General features: G+C 42.7%; 1 long non-coding RNA gene across 1 annotated transcript in view; it reads left to right on the forward strand.

The window, feature by feature from the left end:
• Nucleotides 1-17,022, forward strand: part of LOC310828717 — a 296,140-nt gene that overhangs the window by 256,438 nt on the left and 22,680 nt on the right. The gene's annotated exons all lie outside the window — the stretch shown is intronic.

Below are 17,022 nucleotides of genomic sequence, written 5' to 3' on the forward strand. Positions count from 1 at the left end.
TCAAATTCACTCTGTGTGTGTGTTTTAAAGAAACCCATATCAACAGGACTTACTGATGCTTTTATTTTGCACAAACCTGGCATGGAGGGCTCTTTGTTTTCAATGGTACCATACTGCAGAAACAATAATTTAGGCGAGAGCGTACATCAGTCTGTAAGGAATTTATTAAGGTCTCCCCTCGCCCTGCTTACACTTGCAATAAGTTAGAAATCTTTGCAATTGACGTCTTCCAAGGAAAAGGAAAAGTCCTTTATAAGTCACCTGACCAATTATGATGGCCTTCTCTTTGTATGAACTGAACAGTATGAACAGTAGAACACAATAGGAAATATTTCCAAAACTTCATTGGGTTGGTGCAAGAATGGGGTGGCAGGCAGTGCCAGATTTAAAAAGGTAAAGGTACCCCTGCCCGTATGGGCCAGTCATGACCGACTCTAGGGTTGCGCGCTCATCTCGCTCAAGAGGCTGGGAGCCGGCGCCGTCCGAAGACACTTCCGGGTCACGTGGCCAGCATGACAAAGCTGCAACTGGCAAGCCAGCACCAGTGCAGCACACGGAAACACGGTTTACCTTCCCGCTAGAAAGCGGTTCCTATTTATCTACTTGCACTTAGGGGTGCTTTCGAACTGCTAGGTGGGCAGGAGCTGGGGCCGAACGACAGGAGCTCACCCCGCCGCGGGGATTCGAACCGCCGACCTTACGATCAGCAAGTCCTAGGCACTGAGGTTTTACCTACAGCGACACCCGCGTCCCAGATTTATGTATAAGCTAAACAAGCTATAGCTTAGGGCCCCACTTTCTTGGGGGCCCCATTTTTTAAAAAAAGTATTTCACTATGAATATCCTTCTTCTTAATTATATTTCAGTTCAACAATTACTTTGATAAAATACATATTTTGTTATGTGCAAATGGCTTTAGATACCTATTAGGTCCATAAATTACCATATATCATATATTCAACACAAAAAACAGCGGCAATTTGTTGTTGACAGAGGACAGCTGGACATATAAAGGGCCCCATTGCCTTCAGTAGCTTAGGGCCTCATCAAACATAAATCGGGCCCTGGTTGCAGGCCTCCTGCAGGGACAACCTCTGTTACTATTCTCCAATAAAGTTACATGACAGGACATAGTAAGTTCTAAAGCTGAACCAAAGGGAAAAGGCCATCATAAATTCCCTCACACTGTTCTCAGTTCCATGCACTCCAGGTTGCACCTTCTACATGTAGTTAAGAAGGTAATTAAAATAATGGGAGGAAGGACACAAGATAGGATGTAATAATTATTTTGGAAAGGGCATTTCCACCTGGAGTTTTGCTCTCTGTCACTTTTTGTTGCCTAATGGCTAGGATGCAGCCACAGTAAGCCAATCCTTTAAACAGCACCAGCTAAAACCTCAAGGATCACCTTTCCCCATATGAACCGACCCAGAGACTGTGATCATCATCTGAGGCCCTTCTTCATGTGCCTCCTCCTTGAGAGGTCTGGAGGGCAGCAACACAAAAATGGGGCCTTTTCTGCAGTGGCTCCCCACTTGTGGAATGGTCTCCCCAGGGAGGCTCACTTGGCGCATTTGTTGCATATCTTTAGCTACTAGGTGAAATCGTTTCTCTATAACCAGGTCTTGGGCTGATTATATGACTTTTTAAACTGGGAGGTGGGCGGGTATTGCTTTTGTTCTTTACTGTGTTTTGTGTTTTTGTGTTTTTATATATAAACGGCCCTGTGATCCTCAGAAATTTAACAAACAAACATTGGAAAATAGTGAACAAGCAGATATATTCATTAGGCTAAATGTTAAGCAAAGTGGGGATGGGGAGAACCTGGTGGTGCATGAAAGAAATACAAATAGTAACCCCCCCCCCCAGTGGCACATATGTATACACACACACACAAACACAGAGAGCGGGGTACCAACTTAAATAAAATATTGTGGGGGCCCAGATAAGCCCCACCCAGCAAAATCAATCATATGATGCAGCACACACACACCATTTGAATGGGAATGCCCATCAACTTTGTGGGGGCCTGGCCCCTCAAATATTTTATTGTAGGGGCCAAAGACCCCACGGCCCCTACGAGTTGCCTCCTTTGACAGAGAGTAATAAAGTAAACAAAAGGGACGCAGGTGGTGCTGTGGGTTAAACCACAGAGCCTAGGACTTGCCGATCAGAAGGTTGGCGGTTCGAATCCCCGCGACGGAGTGAGCTCCCGTTGCTTGGTCCCAGCTCCTGCCAACCTAGCAGTTCGAAAGCACATTGAAGTGCAAGTAGATAAATAGGTACCGCTCCGGTGGGAAGGTAAACGGCATTTCCGTGCGCTGCTCTGGTTCGCCAGAAGCGGCTTAGTCATGCTGTCCACATGGCGTGGAAGCTGGACGCCGGCTCCCTCGGCCAATAAAGTGAGATGAGCTCCGCAATCCCAGAGTCAGCCACGACTGGACCTAATGGTCAGGGGTCCCTTTACCTTTACTAATAAAGTAAATAGCTGGTAATTTGCTATGCCTTTCGGTAGTGGAGGGGGAAATGTAATTGACACTTCCTATGTGCCGACGAAGTAAAACTACTTGCAGCCTTTTAATGGTGCTGCAAACCCAGTAAATGGGCAAAACCCTCCAAATGTTTGAGGGAGAGGAAAAGGTGGATATTTTGGTTGACTTTATTGGCAGGAAAGGAAGTTTCCAGAGTTCAAACAAAGATTCAGAAATTGAAGTTGTGTCTGTTTGCAAGGAACTACGCAGCCCTTTCACCTCTGCTTTTACCAGCTGCGAACAAATTTTCTCGTCAATATTTTTTTTGCAAGCAAAATCGAAGGAGAAACATGTTTATCAATCACCTGGAGTTGTAAATCTGCTAAAAAAGGCCCTTTTAAGGAGCCAGGGCTATGAGCTGAAATGTATATATGGAGAAAACCAGAGCCTTGGCACTCGGGATATTTGCTAATAGAAAGCTTGTCTGCCAAGACCTATCATTTAATTCCGGAGAAACCAGAGGCCTTTCAACAGACTGTTTCATGCCATCAGGTTGGAGGGCCATGTTTTCATTTGATTTTCCACAGTGGTTATGGAGGCCAAAGGAGAACCGCCGCTCTCCCGCAAGCAGAGCGGTCGGCTCTGTGTTCAATTCCCCAACCGCTAGGCTAAACATTGGCTTCAGGCAGACAAGGCTGGCCTGCCTCTGTGAAGCTAAGTAAACACTGATTCAGTTTGAATAAGTGGAAGATATGTCTTCCTTTTTCAGCTATATGCTGATATACGGGTACTTGAAAGACAGTAGTTTTCACAGCACATTCTGAATTCCACAGATCTTGACAAAGGAGCACAGCAAAGGATTTTTTTAACCATTTTAGAGCCAAGCTGTACTGCCCAGCAGTTTTTGAAATAATAATTAAAAAGCTCTGAAAGATTTAATTGTATCTTAATCAACTAGAGCTACACTAGGGCAATAGGGCAATTTTGCGTTTAACCAATGGGGGGATTTTTAATCAGTGGGGCTGAGACTGAAGAGTACAAGATGCTTATTTATTTTTAAGCCATTTTGACTCCTGTGTATAATTGTAAAAGGGAATGAAAAATGAATTCTCAAAAGTTGGCAGGAAAGGGGCAAATTGTATTTCAGAGGGGGCAAGCTTTGTCCCACAGGCTAGATAGATTCCCAAAAGAGAAAGCTATAGAATAGTTCACATAAAAAATTCAATTTTTAACATTTCTCCTCTGAAGTATGTAGCCTGACTGATTTTAAAGGACAACATGCAGAAGACTCCATGGAAAACTGCAGTTGGTAGCAGTGTCCGGGCAGAAATCATCAAAAAAAAAGTCTAGGAAAATCTGGATGTATATTGGCAGTGTGTGGTGGTCCCGAGGGTTAAGCGTGCGGCGAGGTCCGAGTCCAGTCCGAGATCGAGGCTGTCCATCAAGGCTAAAGCAGGGTCCAAGGCAGGGAGTCGGGTGAGGTCAGGAACTCTGGCAGAAGAGCAGGACAGGGTGCAGGCAGGAACAGGCTATCAACAACGTTGCTCCCGCAACCTGGGACTGGGGCTGGCTGGCTTTTATCTGCCCCAAGGCATAGGGCAGCCCCGGTCCACAGCTTACTCACCTCTCCTGGCCTGGAGAAGCGCACTCCTCCTGAGGGAACTTAGTTCCCTCCGCCTCTCTGCCTTGAGCCTCTGTAGTTCAGGAGAGGCTGGAGGGTTACCGGACCCAGAGGCAACCTCAGCTTTCTCTGAGGGGCTGAGAGTGGAGTACCTGCAGACAATGGGTCCTCCATCACCTCAGGGGCCAGAGCAGACTCAGCTGGTGCCTGCACCTGAGGATCCAGCACAGGTGAGGACCCTTCAGGCTCAGGCCCCAGCCCCGGCTCAGCTGGTTCTGGAGGTAGGGAATCCTGTGCAATCTGGGATTCCTCAGGTTCAGCCTCCGAGTCCGAATCCCAGGCCATCACACAGTGTCATTTTTGCCAAGTATCCATAATAATAGATCAAAAAAGCTCAACAACTTTTTTGTCCGGATTTTCACTGTTTGGAATATGGCAACCCTACCTGCATTTGAATTCCCGGTTCATTATTCTGCCAAACCTTCCAGGTGCTGACAGAAGAGTGCTTTGTCTAGCAAATAAAGATGGAGTAATTGAATGCCCCCTCCGCTTATAGGTTGGGTGGGGAGTTCCTGCGATAGAGGAGTCCAGGTGCTAGTGGGAGCCTTCTGTCTACCTGTAAAGCAGGTGTGAGGAACCTGTGGCCCTCAAGATCAGGCTTCCTTGACCTCCGCCCTCCAGATGTTTTTTTGCCTACAACTCCCATGATTCCTAGCTAGCAGGTCAGGGATGATGGGAATTGTAGCAGAAAGAAATAGTCTGGTATGACTGCTGGTTGAAAGGGTAAAGTAAAACTCCAAGTTTACTCCCAGCTGTTGGATCCCAGCTTCCCAGTCAGCATGAGCGATGGTCAGGGATAATGGGAGTTCTAGTTCAGCAGCCCTTTGAGGACTGCAGATTCACCATAAAGGTAAAGGGACCCCTGATCATTAGGTCCAGCTGTGGCCGACTCTGGGGTTGCGGCGCTCATCTCGCTTTGTGGCCAGCATGACTAAGCCGCTTCTGGCGAACCAGCGCAGCACATGGAAACGTCGTTTACCTTCCCACCAGAGCGGTACCTATTTATCTACTTGCAGTTTGACGTGCTTTCGAACTGCTAGGTTGGCAGGAGCAGGGACCGAGCAACAGGAGCTCACCCCGTCGCAGGGATTCGAACCGCTGACCTTCTGATCGGCAAGTCCTAGGCTCTGTGGTTTAACCCACAGCGCCACCTGCAGATTCACCATACCTCCTTCCAAAAAGAGATGTGGTGGGATAACACATGGTGGTTAAGATGACGCTCTAGATCCTACCCTCCCAAAGGAGTGGAAAGACTACACACCAAAGCTGAACATCAGCAGCTTGATAGCCTACTGAAGGCAATACCTTCCAGCTGTATTGTAGTCTTCCTAGACCCCACCCTAGTTCTGCCATGATTCTTCCTGAGCGATGGTACAGCCTGTGAGCTAACCTGACTCAGATCCACACTGCACATTTAAATCACATGACTTCCCCCAAATGACTCCTGGGAACTGTAGTTTGTTTCAGGTGTTTGGAATTGTAGCTCGGTGGTGGAGGAACTACAGTTCCCAGGATTCTTTCACGTGCTTCAAATTTTCACTGAACATAGCAAAAATGTATAAAACAAGTACAAATACTGCTGGAGATGTAAAGAAAAAGAAGGTGCCTTTTATCATATGTGGTGGTCATGTGGATTGTCCATTAGCTAATGAATTTTGGAAACAGATTGGTATAGAAATATTGGGAATTGTGAGTAGGAAAGTGGGAATATCTAAATTAATGATTCTTATTAGTCTGAGTAGCACCGAGTTAAAAACAAAAGAGGAATGTAAATGGGTAAAATTGATGGTAACTGCAGCCAGAGAGGTTATAGTGAGTAATTGGAAAAATGCAGAAGAGCTAGGGGGTGAACCAATGGAGGAAAAAACTGAATAATATTATAATTTTAGAATATCTAACTGTGAAGATACATAGAATGAAAGGGTTTAAGGTCAGTGAGAAAGAGTAGGATTGGTTTGAGAAGATATTGAATTATTTGGGTAGGTTTGAACAATTTGGGGCAATTAAAATGTTAAAAGTTAAATAAACCTTGTGGATGGAGGAGTATTAACGTATATAAAATTGTACATATAGTTGATTTGAATATGTTATTGATTATGTATACCCAATGTATCAGCCGCCTTGGGGGGGGGTTCACTGTTTGTGTTTTGGTTGTTGGTAAACAATAAACATTTTAAACATTTTTTTTTGAATGTGGTGGTCATGTAAGGTAATAGAGGCTTTCTGGGAAACGATAAACAATTAATTGAAAAAAAATGTTTTAAATAACTTTTTAAAAAGACCAGAAGCCTTCTTATTAGGAATTGTAGGTACCGACATCCCAAAGGAGTAGAAAAGACTCTTTATGTATGTGATACAGCAGCACGGATGCTATTAGCCCAGAGATGGAAAGAAGGAAGAGTCCCTACCAGGGAGGAATGGCAAACCAAACTGTTAAACTACACTGAAATGGCAAAACTGACCGGAAAGCTCAGGGACCAAGAAGACAAAAAACACCAAGAAAGAATGGGGAAAATTTATTTAGGAGACAACTGTAAGCAGATGAAAACATTAGCAGGATTTTAATCTCACTTGCAATGTCACAAATACTATGGACAATATGGTTAGATTTCAAATATAGATTATGAAATGATATGCAGTTGAAAATGTTGACGATAGGACCCATGGAGAGGATGGAGGGAAGTCTCGATATTCAGAAAAATCTCTCTATATGAATATGTACTTGGTTTTGTTATAAACTTATATTTGTAAAATCAAATAAAAACCATTTTATTTTTTTTCCATTGAACGTGCTTTAAATATGTGGTGTGGATTTTCCCTACTTCAAATGCTCCTCTTGAAGTGAACAGTAGCAAGCACTTTGATATATAAATATCACTCTTTCATCCAGATCCTACCGCTCCTATAACAAAAACTAGATCCTGTTTGTATAATAAAAGCTGTTCTGTAATATTGTGTATTGTGCAATTGTGGGTTAAGAAAGAAAGAAAGAAAGAAAGAAAGAAAGAAAGAAAGAAAGAAAGAAAGAAAGAATATACATTAATGCTAAATCCAGAGTAAAATGTTGTCTGTAAAAGCTGCTGAAAAACGTGTATCTTAAATCTTACAAATCTGCTAACCAGAAGGCTCTAAACTTCAAATGTCAGCATAGCCAAACCATGACTACTTTCCTCAAAATGAAGATGTGAAGATAGTTGTGGAATTCACCCCGGCGCATGTCTTCTTTTAAATCTAAACCATTCTGAAACATGGAAGCAGTAAGATGAGTAGGTAGTGATAAAGCGGGATATCAAATCCAAAAAACCAAAAGATAAGTCGTTCAGTTAAGTCGGAGGTAGAAAGCACCTGATAAGCCGCAATCAGAAGGGGCCTTTCTAAATGGTCATGTTTTTCCGTAATAAATATTCGACTGTCACTTGCTTTGTGGAAGTGCTTTACATCGTCCTTCAAGTAAGCCCTTTAATTCTCTGTAGGCTATGCACTCTTCCCATCTTCATCGCTGGATGGCTCCTTCCCCGTCCGTGGCTTTGAGACACCCCTGAGCACAACCATACTGGGCACACATACTGCATACTGCAGAGTAAAAGTGAAATATGTTGAATATTGGGCACAACCCTCAACTTCCTAAGAATATCAGATTTGACAAAAGTAAAACAAGTTGGCTTCTGCCCTGAAAGGATTTGAACGTAGGCTTGAAATTGTGCAGAAAGTATTTGCTAGGTGCTCAGACACCCAGTGTGGGTCCGAGCAATGTATCCCGGAGACAGGAGAGAGACTTCGGTGCTTTAAATAGCTTCTTGCTCCTTCCCATAGACCTTTATATACCGGTTTTCAACAAAAAAAAACAAGTTCTCACAGAGTGGTTTTCATTGCAAAATTGGGCAACCCTTAAAATAATGAAGAAGAAGAAGAGTTTGGATTTGATATCCCGCTTTATCACTACTCTAAGGAGTCTCAAAGCAGTTAATAATCTCCTTTCCCTTCCCTACAACAAACACTCTGTGATAATAGATTTGGTTGGCACGCATATTTATGGTATGAGGAAAAAAGAGTGCATAAAGGTTTTGAAAATCACATTTTCCGAGGTCCGCTGATGGAAGTATGGAATAGGTACAAAAAATTATTAGAGTTTAAAACTCTATATTGGCTGTCGCCATTGGAGGTAATGAGTGTTAAGAAGATCAATATGACGGGGAGCTGGATTACATATGAGAATTTAATCGTAAAAGAAGGAAATAAATGGAAATTGAAGCCATATGATGAAGTTAAAGAATATGTGTTTGATTGGTTACACTACTTCCAACTGAATGCGATGTTTAAAAAAGAGATGCTGGAAAGAGGTTTTCAAGATGAAAAATCTAGATTTCAAAAAGAAATTGTGAATAATGATGTTAAAATTTTATCAAAAATGTATAAATTACTACTTGAGTGGCATACTAAGGATGAAGAGGTTAAAGTTGCAATGACTCAGTGGGCCAAAGACTTTGATTATAATATTCAATTTGATGATTGGATAAGATTGTGGAAAGAAGGAATGAAATTTACTGCGTGTACTACAATAAAAGAGAATGTTATGAAAATGTTATATAGATGGTCTGTTACACTAGTAAAACTTGGAAAGATGTATAAAATGAGTAATAAATGTTGGAAATGTCAGGAGAAAGAAGGAACATTCTATCATATGTGGTGGGAATGTTAAAAAAATGAAAGGTTTCTGGGAAATGATTTATAATGAATTGAAAAAAATGTTGAAATATACCTTTGTTAAAAAACCAGAAACTTTTCTGTTAGGAATACTAGGAAATGACATAAAAAAGAAGGATGAGAAGTCATTTTTATATGCAGTAACAGCGGCAAGAATTTTGGTGGCACAAAAATGGAAACAGGAAGAAATCCCAATGAAAGAAGAATGGAGAATGAATTTGATTGAATACGCAGAATTAGACAAGCTAACGGGTAGAATTCGGAACCGGCGAGACCAGAGATTTACCGAGGACTGGGATAAATTTACAGAGTATATTAAGAATATATGTGAAGGTCAATTAACATTTGTAGGTTTTCAAGAAGCTCTGGGATAATAATGGAAAGAAATATTGTTTTATAATAATTGTTAAGATTAATATGGTTAAAAAAACAAAACAATATAGATGCAAGAAATGTGAATAATTGTGAAAACATGAAAATTTCCAGATAGACTGAAGGAAGTCTGAAAGTGGAAAGATTAGATTTGGATGTATAATTCAAATGGAATGTTTTTCTTTTTTCTTTATTATTTATTGTTAAATTTGAAAATTTTATTAAAAAAAACAAAAAACAACAACAAACACTCTGTGAGGTGAGTGAGGCTGAGAGACTTCAGAGACGTGTGACTGGCCCAAGGTCACCCAGCAGCTGCATGTGGAGGAGCGGGGAAGCGAACCCAGTTCCCCAGATTACGAGTCTGCTGCTCTTAACCACTACACCACACTGGCTTTCAGTGAGAGTTGGTCCCAGGTTAAATGCGTACAGCAGGGGTGGGGAACTGGATGTGGCCGGTGGGTCAGGCCACTTACCTGTCAATCAGCAAAATGACACCAGCACATTCAAGCCCTGGCAATCAGCTGATTGTTGACACTTCAAAGCACAGGACTCACACAATGTGCTTTGAAGTCTCACCAATCAGATGATCGTCAACATCCCAGAAACCAGCTGTCCAGCACTTCTGAAGCCCACCCATCACCTGAGCATTGGGACTTTTAAACCCAACTGATCAGGTGATAGGTGGCACTGCAGAAGCCCTTTTGGGCCCAGCCCAGTCACCTTCTTACCTGGCAGATGGTTAGGCCTGGACTGGCCAAAGTGACCTGGCAGGCCAAATGGGGAAACCTAATAGGGTCTGTGGGCCTGAGGTTCTCCTGCTGTATAGTGTTGCAGCCCTAGTAATAAGCATCCTTGTTTAAATTCAGCTGATACCCAAGCAAGTCACTTGGCGTGATACTGCAGAGGAAAAAGTCTATAAAATGCTAAAACCCCTCATTATAGTGCCATGATATTTACTGGAGGGTTTTTTTTAAGAGTGTATTTAAAAGATTAAGCAGAGCTGCTATCAGAGCTTTTACTTTGCCAGGCTAAATGACCCACTTTGTGGTTTTAGCTATTGAAGCGGATTGATCTTACGATGAAGAAGAACAGAGCTGCAGAATGAAGCTGGGTGAAGGAACGAAAGGGTGTAAAATTAAAGCTGGGTGAAGGAACAAAAGGGTGTAAAATTAAAAGGAAAAGAGAGCAATCTCTCTGTCTGTATATATGTGTGTGTGTGTGTGTGTGTGTGTGTGTGTGTGTGTGTACACACACACACACAAGGATTAATATTCAGCAGACACTATAAGAATGGTGGGGGGCAGAATATAGAATTTAAAGGGTAAAAAAAGTTAAAGGACCACTGGACGGTTAAGTCCGGTCAAAGGTGACTATGGGGTGTGGTACTCATCTCGCTTTCAGGCCGAGGGAGCTGGCGTTTGTCCACAGAGAGCTTTCCAGGCCATGTGGCCAGCATGTGGCCAGCATGACTAAACCATTTCTGCCACAACGGGCAACAGTGACGGAAACCAGATCACATGGAAATGCCATTTACCTTCCCGTCATAGTGGTATCTATTTATCTACTTGCACTAGTGTGCTTTCAAACTGGCAGGAGCTGGGACAGAGCAACGGGAACTCACTCCATCATGGGGATTTGAACTGCCGACCTTTTGATTGGCAAGCCCAAGAGGCTCAGTGGTTTAGACCACACCCCCACCTGCATCCCATTATAGAATTTAACACACAAGTGACAAACATTTTTTATTTGCTGCACAAGCATGCTAAGCAGATCCGTCTCCCGTTCTTGGGGTGACTGGCCACAAACCAACAAAATGTAGCTGGACTACCACCCTGACAGATGCATTTTTAACATGGAGGCTAGCCTCATTGTATTCACCGGGGCCGACTCCCACAGAAGCATTCATAAAATCACATCGGAAACCCCATAGAAAATAATGGAATGGAGTTTAATCAAGACAAACTTTTACTGGATTATGTGCATCATGTTCAAAAACAAATTCTCTGCCTATGTTAAGAACTTTTACACCCCAGTCCTAAGTAAAGCTCAAATCTTAAACATGGGGTATGTGCCACTAACATTCTGGCCACTAATAATAACCCCAGGAGACCAGGGCCCTGTTTTTTTATTTTATTTTATTTTTTATTTTATTTTATTTTATTTTATTTTATTTTATTTTATTTATTTTACTTTATTTTATTATTCATTAAATTTAAATATCACCCTTTATTTGAGAATCATAGGGCAGTTTATATTACTGTATTTTTCGCCCTATAGGACGCACTTTTTCCCCTCCAAAAATGAAGGGGAAATATGTGTGCATCCTATGGGGCAAATGCAGGCTTTCGCTGAAGCCTGGAGAGCAGAGGGGTCGGTGCTCAGCACGCCACAGGCTTCAGGCTTCGCGCAGTTCTCCGCAAGTCGTGGGAGAGCTGCGCGAAGTCATGCAGCTCTCTCACGGCTTGCGGATAGCACCCTGTTCTGGGGTCAGGGGAAGCTCGGGCTTCCCCCGCCCCAGCCCTGCGCCTGGGGGGGAAATAAAAAAAAAATTATTTATCCCCCCCCCAAAAAAAAACCTAGGTGCGCCCTATGGGCTGGTGTACCCTATAGGGCAAAAAATACGGTATATAGTTAACTGAAAGCAATCATGGAATACTCAGTGATGCACAGGTGTATTTTGAGGGATGGTAGGGTTTTTTTTTAAAAAAAAAGGATAAAAAGCCCCTCCTCTGAGGGAGTCCTCTTAGATGTTTACTAACGTGAATTTTCTCCTCATGACCTGCTGCATGAACTCAGCATGACTATTTTGGTTAATGGGATGTATAACCTGTGAAAGTATATCGGAGTGAATTGCTCATAGGGACTGAGAGCATTAACCCAGCTCCCATTAAGAGCAAATATTATAAACCTCCTGTGAACCCACAAAAACTTACAATAAGCATTTTCCATGCTCCACCCTATCTCAGTGCTGAGTGAGTTTTTCTATCCAGCCTAAAAATGTAATTTTAAAGGGTGTCATGCCCCTTCTTTGGAACTTGCCAACAAAATATTTTATTTGGAAATATAAATCTTTTCTGTCCATTAAATATGTCTACAGAAACAAATCAGCTGACTCAAGGATTCTTAAGAGCCCCAAGAGGGGGTCTACCAGCGAGGGGCATTTCATATAAGAACAGCAGTTATATTTCTGAGGCAAGCAGACTGTCTTTCATTGAACTGTATATTACAAAAAGAGGTTGCGAGTCAGATCCTCATTCTTCTTGATCTATTGATTTGCTCAGTACATTACGCATGGGAAGGACATTCGGAATTGCAGATAGTGTGTGTTTTAGGGGAAGTGCAGCCCTTAAGAGGTCAAAAAAAGTAATTGGGAGGTAATACAATTGTGTGAGATTATATTAAAGACCACAGTTATTCAGCTTGTTTCATTTGGTCATTAGCCACTGAACTGACTATCTATCTGGGCTGAAGTTGATTCAGTTATGTTAACGCTGAAAATGGGAATTTCACTAATCTTCTGCTTCTGTTACCTCGAGTTCAAGTCACTTCTAATCTTGTAGGCATAGCCAGGCTCATTCAAGCCATTCCATCGACAAATCTTTAAACACTGAAATCTTAAATATATTTATTTAGATGGAAAGAAGTGATTCTTTTTAGCAATGCAGTTGTGGGGGCCCCAATCCAGAACGGGGGCAGGAGGACATAGTGTCAGCCCCTACACCCCACATGACAGATTCCCAATCCAGACTGGGCTCCCAGCACCTACAATTTGCTGCTTTCTGCCTCCCTCCAGCCTGTAACTTGAGAAGTAGGGGGCCACAGTCAAGTAGGAAAGAATCTGAGGGCCACATTCAGTCTAGAGGCTGGATATCGCTTTTAGAAGATGTATTGATTTCCATGCCAATGACCTGTGGCGTAAATCAGTTGCAGCTTGTCATTCACAAACAATAGTAGCAGTAATAATAAGCATTTATAGAGTACCTTAGGGTATATATATTATCTAATTAATCTTTCCAACAACCCTCCTAAGTAGGTCAGTATTTTGTGTTCCCACATTGTAGAGCAGGCTTCCTCAACCTCAGCCCTCCAGATGTTTTTGGACTACAACTCCCATGATCCCTAGCTAGCAGGACCAGTGGTCAGGGATGCTGGGAATTGTAGTCTCAAAACATCTGGAGGGCCAAGGTTGAGGAAGCCTGTTGTAGAGGGTATGCTTAAGAACTTGTTCTTGAGTCTTCGTTCTTCTTCTTTGGTGATCACTCATAGCTGAGTAAGATTGTCTTCCATGAACACGGTTTTAAGAATGAGTCCGTAAGTGACTGTGGAGGCCAATTCTGGATCCACATGTCCTTCCACAGTGGGGGCATTGGGCAGGAGTTGATCCCGGTGAGGGTTTGTCCTGAGTTCAAGCGTCTTCAAAGTCCATGACACCTTTGGTAAAGGCTGTTCTCCAACTGGAGCGCTCACAGGCCCATGTTTCCCAGTTGTCGGTGTTTATACTACATTTTTTTAGATTTGCCTTGAGACAGTCTTTAAACCTCTTTTGTTGACCACCAGCATTACACAAATCCATGATACCTGAGACTAGATATATTGCACTGCCTTTCCTATACCTCCAGCTTAAGTATTATAAATTTATATACAGACTAAATGGTCCTTGGGGTCCCTTCGAACTCTACCATTCAATTATTCTATGAAGGTGCTCGTCTATATATCTTAAGGGACAAGAACGTTGGTTTGGGAGGGGCTAGCTATTACATAAGCTCACTGCTCCCATTTCCTTCAAGAGACAAGCAAGTTCCACGTGCAACCAAAGCAATACATGCAAGGAATTGTCCCTTCTGCCTTCAAGGAGGGAAGAGCTCTATGTGAGCTGGTCAATCACTAGAAGGTGGGGAACAATTAGATTCGCTGTTTTCTCACCCATGCAATTTTCCTTCATTCCACTTATGAGCTACTCCTTGGGCCCTTCCATTCCCTATGCAAACTGTTTTTGCTAAAATGAAAAACCGCACCACATATTCGCTCCAGTTTGAGACTTCTTCTTTTTCTGACACCCTCATAAATGACCCCTGGTTCACTGAACATCTTCAATCATTAAAGCGAGCTTTTGCAGGTTTTTGGGGGTTTTTTTGTGAATTGCAGCCAGATACGAAGCAAGCCTAGAATGATTTATGCATACCTGCCAAAACCGTCTGCAACTGATGATCTTGCATATTTTTCAGGGGGCGGGGAGAGAGAAGTAAAACATGGCTTTTCTGCACAGATTTTCAACTGGGAAACATGCACAGTGTCTAAGAGAGTCCTTTCAGCATGTGTTGAAATGGTATTGGGGAAGTCGATTAGAATAACTCAGGCGATACACACGACTGAAGCTGGTACATAGTTGTTGTTCCAGCACCCTGTTTCTAGAACCGAAGGACTTTAAGCCTGAGCCTCAGAGTCCCACTCAGCACAGTTTCAGGAGATCGGTCTTACATAAGGAAATGTTCTACTAGCAAAAAGCACCTTGTCTCAAGAGTGTCCCTTTATTCATGTGGAGCCCCTATCTGGTGGTTGACCAAATCTGCACATTGTGGTGCCTCAACTCCTAATAATAATAATAATTATAATTATTATTATTATTATTATTATTTATTTATACCCCACCCATCTGGCTGGGCTTCCCCAGCCACTCTGGGCAGCTTCCAAAAAAATATTAAAATACTGTAATACATCAAACATTAAAGGCTTCCCTAAACAGGGCTGCCTTCAGATGTCTTCTGAAAGTCTGGTAGTTGTTGTTCTCTTTGACATCTGGTGGGAGGGCATTCCACAGGGAGGGCACCACTACCGAGAAGGCCCTCTGCCTGGTTCCCTGTAACTTGTATTCTCGCAGTGAGGGAACCGCCAGAAGGCCCTCGGAGCTGGACCTCAGTGTCCGGGCAAAACGATGGGGGAGGAGATGCTCCTTCAGATATACTGGACCGAGGCTGTTTAGGGCTTTAAAGGTCAGCACCAACACTTTGAATTGTGCTTGGAAACGTACTGGGAGCCAATGTAGGTCTTTCAAGACCAGCGTTATGTGGTCTCGGCAGCTGCTCTCAGTCACCAGTCTAGCTGCCGCGTTCTGGATTAAGTGCCATTCAGTAGCCTCCTCTAATTCAGAGAAGTTGCCCATGTCTTGGGAGGAAGGACCAACTGCCATCTACCCTCTGATCAGCCTTAAGGTTGCTCAACACAAGCTGCTCCTCTGTGACATTTGGCTTGGGAAGCTCTGAGTCACCCTCTAAGGAGGATTCCTCCAGCCCTGGGGCTGCAACAGTTATCAAAACAAAGAATTATGTGAACTTGTTCAATCAGCATAATAATTCATCTGGGACACAGAACTCAGTGTTTCTTTCTGCAGAACTTGAATTTTTTTAGGACAAAGTGTGCTCAGTGTGGGGGTTCATCATCATCATCATCATACCTATATTTATATGGGTGCCTACTGAGAAGATCCATAAAAAGCAACTGTAAGAAAGGGAATTATTGTGAAAATAAGACATATTTAGGGGGAAGCCGAATTTTGTCCTTGCTCAGGGCACCATGTTACCAAAGTCCACCCCACCTCCTGCTGTGATTTACAAAAGTCCTAAACTAGTGTGAACTCCTTCAATTCATAGTCACTAGGGCCCAACCAAATGGCTGTTGGTTTTTTTTAAAATAAATTGAGCTCAGTAAATCAACTTGAATGTATGCTGGAAAATATTATACATATAATAGTATAGATATAATAAAATTCAGAAGGCTACACTTTCTTGCAACATAATTCCCCCCTACTGATTGTGAACTCTCAAAATATGGATGATCCCTAATAACTAGGGAGCAGATGGAATCCCTAATTAAACTTGCCAATTCAGCCAAGAGGAGCTGTGTACTATAAGCAGTCTTCTTGCGTGTACTGATTTGGGTACGCATTTGCATCTTGCAAAATTCATTCTGTCCAGTCCTCTGAAGCAGCTGCATAAATATTTCTGTGTGTGTGCAATACACCGTCCCAACCAAGACAGTTACTTGTTGTGCAAGAGTAGCTGTGTATGACTAAAGCAGGATTGTGACTAATATCTGTTGTGACACAACAATATCTTTAATCAAAACCGCATGATAACGGATAGCAAAGGGCAAGATGAACTTTGCAAACAGCATCCGTTTGACATCTACTGCTTTGCTTTTCAGTCTCCTCTGTATCCTTGACTGGAGCCTCTGCCAAGGCGGGATTTTTGCTGCTTGACCATCGGTCATAGGTTTTCCTCCCCCAAACAGAGAAATCCGTCATCTCTTCGGTGTAAAAACAAATTCTTCCAGTGTGGCCACAAGCTGAGCTAACACAAGAAACATTTCCTACCAGTGTCCACGGAGGACGGACATTGTATTTCGTTTCAGCTTGGAGCGGTGAAATCTCCCCAAGGCTGGGAATCTCACCCTCCCGTTGGTACTGAGGAAGTGGCGTTGAAAGCCAAGCATTTGTCTTCAAGGGCAAGGATTATATCTGAGCACCAAACATGTAGCTGTAAAAACGTATAAACTGTGTAAAGGAATGCCGTCAATGGAATGCGTTAAGCGAGAACAACAACATACAGATTTTCACTGTATTTGTAGATGTATGTCCAAATGCACACGTCAACGTCTTCTGTGGAAAGCATGGGAACTGGTGTCAATAATGAGGGATTCCTGATGCAGAAAACCAGAGGTCAAGAAGAATGTGGTGGCATTTCTACCACTGTGCATAATAAATAAATAAGAATAACGGAATCAGGAGAGAAACAA

The sequence above is a fragment of the Podarcis gaigeae genome (assembly GCF_964106915.1).
Source record: "Podarcis gaigeae genome assembly, chromosome: 12".
Taxonomy (NCBI): domain Eukaryota; kingdom Metazoa; phylum Chordata; class Lepidosauria; order Squamata; family Lacertidae; genus Podarcis; species Podarcis gaigeae.